This window comes from Phodopus roborovskii, unplaced genomic scaffold (genome assembly GCF_943737965.1).
Source record: "Phodopus roborovskii unplaced genomic scaffold, PHOROB, whole genome shotgun sequence".
In the NCBI taxonomy this organism is placed as follows: Eukaryota; Metazoa; Chordata; class Mammalia; order Rodentia; family Cricetidae; genus Phodopus; species Phodopus roborovskii.
The window spans coordinates 48,159,827-48,172,976 of NW_026126517.1; the positions used below are offsets into that span (position 1 = coordinate 48,159,827).

The 13,150-nt window shown below is 39.4% G+C and overlaps 1 protein-coding gene across 3 annotated transcripts in view; it reads left to right on the forward strand.

The window, feature by feature from the left end:
• Positions 1 to 604: 604 nt before the first annotated feature.
• The window catches only part of Znf280d (zinc finger protein 280D), an 83,782-nt gene continuing 71,236 nt past the window's right edge, over positions 605 to 13,150 (forward strand). For 2 of the 3 annotated variants that reach the window (XM_051197915.1, XM_051197917.1), the window contains exon 1: positions 610 to 759. The gene's annotated coding sequence lies outside the window, so the exon portion shown is untranslated. Of the gene's footprint in view, positions 760 to 13,150 lie in introns of all 3 variants that reach the window. The other variant, XM_051197918.1, reaches the window with a different exon arrangement.

Here is a 13,150-nt window from a genome sequence, read left to right on the forward strand (position 1 = left end):
TTGACCCTCTGGGAGAGCAACACGGATCTTAACCGCTGAGCATCTCCAGCCCTCATGAATTTATTGTTATTCTTAAAAACTGCCATCGTGAAGGCACAAAAACGTCCATCTACGTTTCTGACACAGCACGGGGCCAGCTGCTTTGCAGATCTGACGTGCAAAGTGTTCTTATAAATGCACTGGCCATATTTTCCCCCCTTTGCCAATCACAGGCTACTATTCCTACGACAGGGATGAAAAAGACATCCAAACAAACACGTACGTTAAAAAAAGAAAAGAAACTGGCAACATCGCAGAACCTGAATTTCTTTTCCTCTCAGGTTCACTCTTGCGTGTTTTAACCCTGGCATACCGGAGTCCAGAACTCAAGGCTGAGTGCCCACAGGTTCCAGGGCTGGGGTGGCCGAGGAGCACCACGGCCAACGTCATCCGGGTCCCAGAGTGGCCTCTCCTGCTGCCAGGGCAAGACCGGCTCCGCGGCCTTCGAGAGCCCGCGACACGGAGCACATGGCCGCGCTCGCCTCCCGCGTCGGCGGGAAGGCAAGGCTGGGAGCGCGGACGCGTGAGGCCGACTCAGAGCCTACCCATGAGGCAGCGCGCCGCGGCTCGCGACGCCCCCTCCCCCCGTCGCGGCGCTCGGCAGCCCGCTCCGCGATGGGAGCCGCCGCGGTTGCGGCGCACAGCCCGCGCTCCTCCCTCGCCTCCTCCTCTTTCTCCTCCTCCTCTGGGCTCCAGTCAGGCCGAGCCGCTCCGCTCACGGTAAGCGCCCCCCGCCCCGTGCGGCCGCCCGCCCGCCCGCCATCCCGCCCGCCCGCCCGCGAAGGCCCTCCCGCGCGGCCGCGCCGCCGCACTCCGGGGGCGCAGGGTGGGGGTCTCGGGCCGCAGAGCGTCGGCGGGAGCACCCGGGCCGGGCCGGGCCGGGGCCGGCTGCGCGTGGGGCTGGCCCGCCATCTTGCCGGGCCTGGCGCGGGAGGTATCCCGGTGCGACGAGGCGAGGCGGACGGCTGAGCGGCCGCCCACACGCAGTGCAGGCCGCCCGGCCTCCGCCTCGGCTCGCCGCCGCCTCACCGCCGCGCAGGCCCGCGCGTCGCTCTCCCTCCTCAGCCGGGCTTTGCTCTCAGGAGACGACTGCCCTCGGTTCTTTGTACCTTGTCGGCGGGTGTGTGGCGGAGACCCGAGCTCCTCACAACGCAACCCACTCGGCTTTCACGAAAGAGCTGAACCCCAATGGCGTCGGCAGGAACAGCCACGGAGGCCCTGCCTTTGCTACAGGACCGCTCCTTCCCAGGCTCACATCTTTTTTCTTATTAAAAGGATATCCCCACTTTGTCACACAAGTCCCATTATTGTCTACACCAGAAGGGCTTTGAGGAGAAGCGAGTCGGACAGATTTTGTATTTTGTTTTTTTTCCTCCAGTCAAGCTTTGTAGGTTTCACTTACTAAACCACAAACGAGTGATCGCATTATTTTTTGAGGTTATAGGCTGCTCAAGAGATGGTGTTTTTCACGACTTAACTGTTGTAAAGCATTAGGAAATAGTCTATAGAGAAAAATGGACGTTAACCTGCTGCGAGCCTGGAGACCTTTGACTTTGCGAAGATCTGTTTTTCTATTAAGTCTGCCATACTTAAACATTTGGCTTTATTGTTTGCTAGTCTGGACGAAATCAGTCTAAATCATTGGACGTCTTTTAGTGCCCTCAAGCATAAAACCACACGAAGGAAATAGGAAGTACAATAGCCTTCTTTTGGCATTTGTATAAGGTTGGCATTTGGGAAGTAACTGTACCAACTCAGGCTGTTTGGATGGAAAGAATGGGATGGTGATGGGATTGGTTTGAGGACCTTGTGTTTTTGATTGTCCAGTGCACATAACACCGGTGTCATTTTCTCTTGCATTTGTATCTGTCATTGATGTCACTTAATGTATTCCTTTGGACCCCTTTCCAAAGGGGGAGAGCTATTTTGAAGGTCAGCCTCAGAGATGACTTCAATGAGAACACTTGCCTACCAGGGTCAGTTACAGAACCTTGAGTTTAATGACTCGGGTGTTATTATTCAGTGCTCACCTGTCTATTGTACACCCTATTTTCATGACAGTGAGGTGGTTGAGAATAGGCAAGGAAGCATAGGCCTCCATATTTAAGGAGTTCTCTTTGATTTACCATTCTTTTGCATTTTGATTTTTGAGATCACATATTATCTTTGGATGTTATTAGTAGTGATCATTTTTTTCAAGCATATTGGAAATTTGAATATAGAGCCTACTACCTAGTGTGAATATTTGTAAATATCTTGCCACATTTGCTTTGTCTCAGTCTGCTGAACATGTGAATGTTTGTTGCAGATGTGACAATTCACCCCTAAGTACTGGATATGCACATTAATAAATAAAGAAAAAGGTTGTTTTCCTGTATACCATAATAGAGTACCATGAATAAGAAAGATAAGATGTTTGCTAAAATTCAGTAAATCTGTGTGGTACACATTTTTATACTGTTTTATAATCCATGTAGAATACTTTGTATTTTAAAATGTAGGGAGACTTTTAATAATCCTAGCTTTGATCTCTTAGTTAAAATGTTGACTCTTGAGACTTTTCCATTTGTAATTAGCATGGTTTTAGTGCTTAGTATGAATTTACCTGCATCTGTCTGATTGAGTAGAGGGAGGAGTTCTTTAGGAATAAGTAGGAAGAAGAGGAACAGTTTTGGAGAATAGAATATGCTCAGTTCAAGAAACTTGGAATTGGCCAGATGTGGTAGGGTATGCTTCTAGCACTCTGGGAGTGGATCTTCCTATGGGAACTAGGCCAGCAAGCAGGGTGGTGTAGTCCTTTTCTCAAACAAACAAAAATCTTTGGAATTGTTTCTACCCTGTAAGAGGCAAGGAAAGAACAGTAGGAAACATTTCCATTTGAAAGTTTGGAGTTCTGTAGCAGTAGTGAGCCATAATGGGTTAAAAATGTAAGGTACCTTGCTGTGGGATAGCTATAAATCTTAGTATCTCATTTTTTCTAGTTTAAGAGTAGTATGCACTCCTTCAGGCAAGTGTTTTTCTTCTCAACATTACCTTTTCTAGTAGAGAAGAGTAAAAGAATAAATAGCATACCTGTTATATTTATTCAATAGAAAGTTTATAACTATACATTTTTCTTTTTCTTTTTCTTTTCTTTTTTTTTTTTTGAGACATGGTAGTCCAGGCTGATCTAGAACTCACAGAGAACCTCCTGCCTCTGCCTCCCAAGTGCTGGGATTAAAGGTGTGTACCACCAACCCCTGGCATAGCCTCTCTCTTAAAAAAAATTACTTATTCATTGATGTTAGAATTTGAGAGTTTATCTTGTATGAAGCTTCCAATATTTCCTTTATAAAGTACATTTACATATTACTGTCGGATTCTGTCTTGCTGCTATATTCATTCATCTTCTGATTTATCTAATTGTGAATTGTCAACTTTTTGTCTATTATAGGCAAAGAGTAGTAAAAACAAATCTGAGAGTTTGATCACATCCAGTGAAAACTAAAAGCAGATGAAGATCAGTACATATCACAAAATATGTCACTTTGATGTAAAGAGTATTTTGAGTTAAAGGCAATTGAGAATCAGCAGATGCAGGAAGAATTCTGCTCTTTGCTTGAGGGCAAGACTCGAATTTCTCTCCTCTGAAAGAGGTTAATTAGTATCAACATACCTTACTAATAAAGTAGCTCTTTTATTTTTAGTTTTTTGTTTTGTTCAACAGAATCTTAAGTAGCTCAGGCTGACCTTGTAGCCAGAGGCTTTTATGTGTCCTGCCTGGTCCCTCAGCTGTAAAATAATTGCTCAGCCTCAGTATCAACTATAATCCTTTGGCGATGCCTCAGACTTATTACTAGCTAACTCTTACATATGAATTAACCCATTTCTATTTATCTGTGTATTGCTTACCAGTGGTGCTCTCTCTCCCCCGCCTTCTTTCTCCCTGTTATCTCTGCTTGGATTTGTCTCCTAACTATATTCTGCCCTGCCATAGGGCAAAGCAGTTTTATTCATCAACCAATAAAAGCAACACATATTTGCAGTGTTCATAAGGATGTCCCACATTATGGCCTGGTTTCTGAAGTTTGAGTCATATGACACCATATCCAGCTTTCCAGGGATTTTATTCTTGCTCAGATCCTAAACTCTTTCTGGTAAAATGATACATAAATCCTGAAATCTAGCCATTTTTGTAAGTTTCAGTGTTCTATGAATTCTTGAGCATGAGAATATGGATGAAGTTTATGTACCTTTTATTTTCCTAACTTTAAATTCACAAACCTTTAGGTACTGAATCTGTTTGTGAGTAGAAGAAAAAAAAAGGTTGTGTTCCCTGACACAGACTATAAGGATGATGTCAGTCTTACCTGTTAAATCAATGTGACATTTTGTGAAAACCCAAAAGGAAACTGGAAAGTGAAAGATCTTGTATTAGTCAGATTTACTTCACTTTTTACCCTTTTTCTAAGCAATTGAATCATACTTCAGTTTTAATTTTCTTTGTTTTTAGCATATTAAGATTGAGCATGGTGGAAGTAGAACAAGATTTCAAGATGTAGGGAAAATACAAATCAGTACGGTCTCACAGTATATTTTAATTATGTAAACAGATACTCCTGTAGAACCATGTAAGACAGGATGAGTTTGATTCTATTAAAAGCAGTAAGGGCTGGTGTGATGGCTCAGTGTTTGCTGCCAGGCCTGTTGATGTGAGTTTTATTCCCTGGACCAACATAGTGGAAGGAGAGAACTGACCCTGCTTGTTGTCTTCTGACCCCCACATGTGTGCTATGATGCATGTGCATACACAAAAACAAATGTAATAAGTTTTATTTTAAACCAGTCAGCAAATTTCCCCTTCTTGTTTGAAAGTCTCTAGGAAACAAAAAAGTCATTAAGTACTTGAAGAAGGAAAAAAATTTAAAGTATTCTGTGGACACTAATAATTTGGGACTGATTGGTTAATTATACAGAGTTCTACCTCTAATACATGAATTAAACCTATTTGTCTGACCACCTATGTTAGACTCCCCCCCATTTTTTTTAAACTTACTGTGATTATATTTTTAAGAAATTTAGGCAGTATTAGAAAGTTGTTCTTGAGAGATCTGTTCCAAATTATTTTTCTTGTTAGCAGTTCTTCCTTTCATTTACCTCTGAAAGTAGATGGACTTCACCTTCAGAGATCCTCCATAGTGAAAGATGATAAACTGAAATCTTAGAATCAAGATGCTATATTTAGGCCTTTTGATTGTGCCTAAACCAAAATATCCTTTTTTAAAGTCATTTTTTAATTTAAACAATACTGTTCTTTGACTTAACATACAATAATGAACAGAAATTATTTAATACACACACACACACACACACACACATATGGTTTTACACAGATAATTCTCAGTAAAATGTATTGCTCTTACCACTTGGATATCTGTTTATTTTGGAATTAACTAAATTTATGTACCCTTCTAATGTTTAATAACATGATTGTTTTACTCCTTGGATTTTTGACCATTCTGTATAGTAATTTAGCCTTCCATCTGTTTTTCACAAAGATTTACTTTGTGAAAGTAAAGTATGCAAGCATTGAGACGCTTAAGAGGGGTTTGCTTTCTTCTCTTTTACTACTTGTAAGTAGTTCTCTATAGCTGTGACCAAATTTCAACACAAACAAGAAAAGAAGGATTTATTTTGGCTTATGATTTTGGAGGGTTCAGTCCTATTATGGCCAAGGGATAGTAGCAGAGCATAACATTTCACTTCATGGCAGGAAATTGAGAACATTCAAGTTCTCTTTCTCTATTTCCATCTTTATTCCCAGCACCTGGAATTGCCACCCATGTCTTGGATATGTCTTCCCTACTCTGCTAGTCCTGTCAGATCAGACATACTTAAGAGATTCTGAATCCAGTCAAATTGACAATGGAGATTTAACCATCATGCCCTCCATTTGTTTTATGAGGCTGGATTTTTTGCATTTCATTAATCACAACAGTCTAGTAGTCTGGTAGTATAAACTACCTATGAATATCTGGTCTCTTTGAGTGTGATTTGCTACCACTCACTGCACACCCAAAACTAGCAGTAAGAGAGCCCAGCTGTGCCTGGGTTGGTGTAAAGTTACTCATGTTTGATATTGATTAAGACTCTATTAAATGGCTGAAAATCTTACAGAGTGACATGTATGTCAAGAGACAAAGAATAAAGTCTACCTTAGAAAGTAAACCTGTTTACTTTTGATATAAAGATTCTAAGCACTTGAATGAGACCAAGTAAATACAGACTTTGAAGGAAAGCTATAAGATTGAAAAATTGAAGCTGAAGCTGGGCAGTGGTGGCACACTCCTTTAATCCCAGCACTCAGAGGCATGTAGATCAGGACAGCCAGGGCTACACAGAGAAACCCTGTCTAAAATAAATAAATAAATAAATAAAATAAAATCAGAACATTGGCTAGATAGGCATAAAAAAGAGACTTTGAGAAAAAGTAGAACTCCAGAGATTCATCATGAAGGAGTAGTAGTAGAAAAAGGGAAATACGAGGTGAAACTAATTTCTGTCAAATATAGATTCACATAATACAAAATTAACCATTCTAAAACATACAGTTCAGTGGCATTTAGTGTAGTCATCATGTTATCCAACAATTAATGCCATCTGATTCCAGAATATTTTCAAGTCTTCAAAAGGAAACTTGGTTCCCATTATGTAATCTCCTCAACACCCCCTCCTCCATTCTTAGACATCATTAACTGGCCTTTTTCTCTGAAATTTCCCTAGTTTGAATATTTTAGGTAAATGGAATATGTACATCTAATTTTACTTAGTATGTATTCTTCTTTTGATGTCCTCTAAAAATTATTTTTTGAGAATTTCATACATTTTGATTATATTCCTTCCCCTCTTCCAACTCTTCCCAGATTCTCCTCTTCCAACTTCCCAGTTTCTCCACTACGTCCCTGCCCCACTACATGTTTTCTTTTAGGAAAAAGAAAACCCAAACAAAAATTACATTAAGAAAACACATGGAGTCTGATTTTTGTTGTTTTAATATTGCTCATGGAGTCTGCTCAGGAGTGTTGTTGATATGCCCAGTGTCACTCTATTGATGAAAACTGATTTTCCCTCTCCCAGCAGCTATCAGTTGCAAATGGTTTGCTGGCTCAGGTAGGACTTCCTCTTCTCCAGTCTGGGATTTTGTTGGGCTTTAGTTTGTGCAAATTGTTGTTTCTGGAAAATGCTGTTTTTTACATGGAACAGGGTTTTGGCTTTTATAATTTTATAGTTTTTCTGCCTCATTTCTTCTTTTGTATAGATCTGTGAGTCTTGAGGGGACAGGTGTAATAAAGAACCCATTTAGGGCTGGGTGAGTGTTCCAAAAGTCTCATTCTGCACATTGTCAGTTATTGGTCTCTGTTAGTTTCTGTACTACAAAAAGAAGCTTCTCTGATGAGGGTTGAGTGGTGCACTGACCTGTGGGTATAGCAGTATGTCCTTAGGAATTATTTTATTACTTAGCATATTTTCAAAGTTTTGAGGCCAGCCTGGTCGAGCTAGATCCAGGACAGGCTCCAAAGCTATACAGAGAAACCCTGTCTCAAAAGCAAAACACACAAACAAAAAAAGGAATTCAGGTGAATTTAAATATCCAGATGGCAAACCAGCAAGTGGTGGCGAATGCCTTTAATCCTAGCCCTCTAGGCAGAGGCAGAATTCTGTTTCAAGGCCAATGTGGTCTACTGAGTGAGTTCCAGGACAGTCAGAACTACACAGAAACTCTAAAGAAACAAAAACAAACAAAAACCAGGTGGCAGTTTTCAGTAGGGATTAAAACTACAGGTGAGATGCCAAGATTAGAGGCTCATACTTGATAATTTTATAGCTGAAGCTGTGGAATTTACTCACTGTCTTTTGGGGATCAAATGTTACAGAAAACCCATTTCTACATGGTTTAAGAGTGAAAGATGGAGTATCTGTAAAGAGCTCAAAAGGAGCAGCTGCATGAGAACTGAGCACATTTGTAACAAATGGAATTAAAATAATTATAGGTAAGACATGAACATTAAAGTGGTTTGGCTGTTAAGGTTTTGGGGGTCTTCAGGTGGATACTTTTAGCAGAGTGGTGAGCAGTAGAAAGCCTTGTAGCTGTGCAGCTATACTCAGTTCATTTTGGCTGATAAGTGAGTAGCAATAAAATGGTAATGGCTTATAGCCTATATCAGGTTCTTTTGTAAAGAAGTTTTGGTTTGGTTTGGTTTTGGTTTTTCCAGACAGGGTTTCTCTGTTAGCCCTGGCTATTCTGGAACTCACTCTGCATACCACCAGGCTGGTCTTGAACTCATAAAGATCCATCTGTCTCTTCTGATTATTGGGAAAATTGTATGTGCCACCATGCCTGGCCTGATCTACTCTTGATAAAATAGGTTATATTTAAAAAGATCGTTGGGTTTAATGTTACAACACTAGAGTAGGTTAGGCAAAGTACACCTCCCAGACCAGCCTATCAAATAAAAAGGGTATAACATGTTTGTGTTCAGACTATAGTTTCATTAAATACAGTCTTGCATGTGCATGGATGTCAGTTCCACCAGGCACAAACCTCATGTTGCACCAATGACAAGCTTTTTATTGAATCACAGTGAGAATAACTGCAGAATGAGCAAGATCTTCTAAAGTTCCCGAGTTTTCTCTTTTCTGCAGTGGAAAATTCTAAATCTAGAGCAGATTACTGGGGTAGTCAAGGCTGGAGCAAGTCTTGACATGATGCAGGTGTGGTTTCAGCAACAGTAAGACCCTGGTTATTGCTGCTAGGGTAATTTCTTTAAAGTGATTCAGGTTCAACAAGGTTTACAGCCCTCAGAAGGGTCTTAGCACTTAAAAACAACAACAACAACAACAAAAAAGGGGTGGATGGATGGCAGTAGAGACCCATAAATGATGGGTCTGATGGCTGTCATCATAAGGGCTTAACAGCTAACAGTTTTACTCAGAAGCCATACTTCCAAAACACAAGTGGTACTCTCAACAAACAAGACCTAGGAAGCTCATATTCTAACCAGTGTTTAATAAAGCCATTAACCTAGCTACATGTCCTATGGAGGAATTCTCTGATCCACCTCTGTGTTTTTTGGGAGTTCTAATTTAGACTATCATGCAGCTTTGCTAAAATGAAATTTGTGTTGCTTAAGATTTTGAATTATTCTTCCTTCCTCTTCAGTAGGAAAATTCCTACTGAATTGTTTTGGGTAGACTTAGGTATAATGTTGGACATCAACTTCTTCATTCATTATACGTATTGTACCTAGAGGCTTCTAGAAAAAAAAAAAAAATGAAAGTAATAGCTTGACAACCAAAATGTTTTGTCCTAAGTATGTCATTACAAGAAAGTGATCAAATGAAAGATCCTCATCTGTCAGTTTAGGCAGAAATTTATATTCCTGGACTAGATTAGAATTGGCATGGTCCTTGAGGTGATCTTGAAAGTATCAATTTTCAATTCCATAATGGTTTAAAACTTATGTTTTTTTTTTCTCATTTGGTGATGTGTATGTTTTTGTTTTTGTTTTGAGACAGGGTTTTTCTGTGGTTTTGGAGGCTGTCCTGGAACTAGCTCTTTTCGTCTTGAACTCACAGAGATCTGCCTGCCTCTGCCTCCCAAGTGCTGGGACTAAAGGTGTGCACCACCACTGCCCGCCAGTGTTGTGTATTCTTTACAATTAATTTTTTGGAAGCCTCTTAACATTAGTATGAAATCTTCCTCCACCCAGTAATTTTGGTCTTTTATTCCTCCTCGTGTGTATTGAAATAGTGGTGTTTGAAATCTTTGGCCTTTGAAATGAATGGGCTTGAATTTTGTTCTTTTATTTATTTATTTGTGTATATGTATGTGTGAGGGTCGATGTGTACTCAGATATATCTTTGTGTAGGCCTGAGGTTTATGCTGGGAATCTTCCTTTTTTTGTTTTTCTCTTTTGGTTTTTCTCTCTGTGATTTTGGAGGCTGTCCTGGAACTAGCACTTGTAGACCTGGCTGATCTCGAACTCACAGAGATCCTCTTGCCTCTGCCTCCCGAATGCTGGCACTAAAGGTGTGCGCCACCACTGCCCAGCTGATACTGGGAATATTCTAATTGCTCTATCTTATTTTCTGAGAAAGAGTCTTCCAACAAAACCAAGAGCTCACTGGTTAAGCCAGTCTAGTACTCCATGGTCGGCTAGCTTACTTCGGAATTACTGGTATGGGTGCTGGGGATTAGAATTCAGGTCTCCTGATTGCAAGACAAGTACCTTAAACACTATCTCCCCAAACCTTGAATTTTTATCCCCATCACTTAGTTGTATTATTTTAGAGAAAGTACTTACCTGCCTCTATAACTCACTTTTCACAATGATGTGGTGTGAGCAGTAGATGAATAATATTTTAATTAGGGCAGCTATAGTTGTATGATTATTTTATAGCTATAAATTAAAATTATTTATAGTAAAATATAATGAATGGAAGTAGTTGTGTTGAAACTTGATATTAAGAATGAAATTGTATAGTTTACTCAAAGATGATAATGGTTTGTTGTTGAGGCAGGACCATTCCCTGTAGCTCAGGCTTGGTGTTGAATTAAAAATTCCTCTGCCTTAATCTTCCAAGTAATGGGATTATTGACACTTGATTTATAATTGTCCCAGTCACATTTGAGAAATAAGAACAAATAACCCTCTCCTTTTTCCTTCATAATAAAATTTAAAATACAATGGCTGAGGGGGTCATTCTGAGAAATTTTTGTATAGGCTTTTTTTTTTTTTTTTTTTTTTTTAAATCACTGTTAGGTCAGCTTTTGGTATGACTTTTCTGTATAGTTAAGAGAGATTTTTGTCTACACAACATGTATATAGCTGCTGGTTGCCTTACATTGGATGTAGTGGTTACATTCATTGTAAACTTTTTTAAAAATAATAAGTAGAAGATTCTAAAATAATGTTTAAAAAGGCCATGTAGTGAATATATGTATACACATAACCGTTGTTTATTGTTGTTGTCAAGTATGATGTATGGTACATAATTGTATATGTAGTCTGTCAGTACTGAGTCCTGTTTTCTATTTGTCACTGCTAAGTTCTTCAAATGTATAATTTTTTAAAAATGACATTTGGTGTGTTTTTTTTTAATTTGTTGTTAGTGTGTATACAATGTATGCCTGCATGCCATAGCATGCATATACTTTGTAAAGTCAGTTCTCTAGGATTTTAACTCAGGCTGCCTTATTATATAGCAAGCACTCTGCTTTCTGAGGCATCTTGGTGGTACCAAGCTGTTGAAGCATTTCAAAGTTTATGTTACTATTAAAAGCAGAGAGGAAGGGAGCATGCAGGAGATCAAACACAAGGTCTTGAATAGGCTAAACATGCACTCTACCCTCCAGCTTTACTCTCAGCTACAATAAATAGTTTTTCATAACTGTTTTTTTTTCATAATTTTTCATCATTAAGAGTTTTTTTTTTTGATTGAATCCAGGACCACCTGCATGGTAGGCTAGCATTCTACCCCTGAGCTATCGCTCTAGTCCAGAATTTCATAAATTGGCAAACATTAGTAAGAAATTACATGTATTTAAATTTTCCATTGACTTCTAATAAAAAAAACTTTTAATCTTATTTATATAAAAGCTAAATAGAAATTATAATTGTTTTTATCTACAAAAGGTTAGATTGTATTTTGAAGTCCTAACTTTTTTTTTTTTTAATATTTTATTTCTTTGGTGTGTGTGTGTGTGTCTGTATGTCTGTCTGTCTGTCTGTGCACACATATTGGGGAGATAGGAAGACAACTTGTACGAGTCAGTTCTTTTCTTTGGCCATGTGGATTCCAGGGATCAAGTTAAGTTTTTAGGCTTTATGCACCAAACCGTCCCCCACCACTGAAGGATCTTTACTAAATCAGTTACTTGGAATTCCCAATAAAACATTCTAATCAACATGAGCATGAAATCTGGGTTTGACTCAGTAGTTAAAGTAGAGTTTACTCTTTCTGGCTATTTTAGGAGCAGCTTGAAGAAGCAAGAAAACTTTTGGAGCTGTGAAATGCAAGCTAATGCCTTTGTTGGATATTCTGTTTCTCTTTTAGGTGATTTAGTTTTTTATTAAATTAGATCCTTCACTCTGAAATTGTGAAGCATTTTTCATGGAATTTATATGACAACTTAGTAGAAGTATATGAGTCTGATAATTGTAGCGTTTGGCTGCCAACTAGCTCCCAACTCAAGAGACAAACTTATTATTTGTTAGGAATGCTTGACCTTAGCTTAGGCTTGTTCCACTAACTCTTACAACTTAATTTAACCTGTTTCTCTTTGTCTACATTTTGCTTTAGGGCTTTTTATCTTTCATTCTGTATGTCCTACTCCTTTATATATGTCCTATTCTGTGGCTGCCGGGCTGGCGGCTGCCTGGCTGGCCCTGGACATCTTCTCTTCCTCCCTTATTCTCTTCTTATTCTTCTTGTTCTAGATTCCTCCTATCTGTTCTCTCTGCCTGCCAGCCCAGCCTAGGTCTCCTCTGCCTAGCTATTGGCCATTCAGCTTTTTATTAGACTAGTCAGGTGCCTTGGACAGGCAGAGCAACACTACATTGTTAAACAAATACAGCATAAACAAATATAACACATCTTTGCCTAGTTTAAGTAATATTCTACAAAAGATAGTATAATTGTGATTCTTAATATTGGTACTGTAAGGCCTTAATGTTGAACAAGAATTATCATAGATTTAAATTAGGGGCAAACTGCAACTATTTAAGTAATTGAGTTAGAGCCCAGGGTGGTGGTATACACCTTTGATCCCAGCACAAGGTAGGTGGATCTTTGTGAGTTTGAGGCCAGCCTGGTATACAGAACTAGTTCCAGGACAGATAGGGCTGACTATACAGAGGAATTCTGTCTTGAAAAACCAATATATAAATAATTGAGTTAAAAAGTTATTCAGTTGTTTGTTTAGTTTTGGTTTTATGAAACAGGTCTTGAAATGATAAAGTCTAAGCTAGTTGGAATTTACTGTGTAACCCAGCTTGGCCTTGATCTTGTATTTGCTTCAGCCTCCTAATGTGGCATCATTCCCGACCAATTATAAATTTTTGGTGATGTT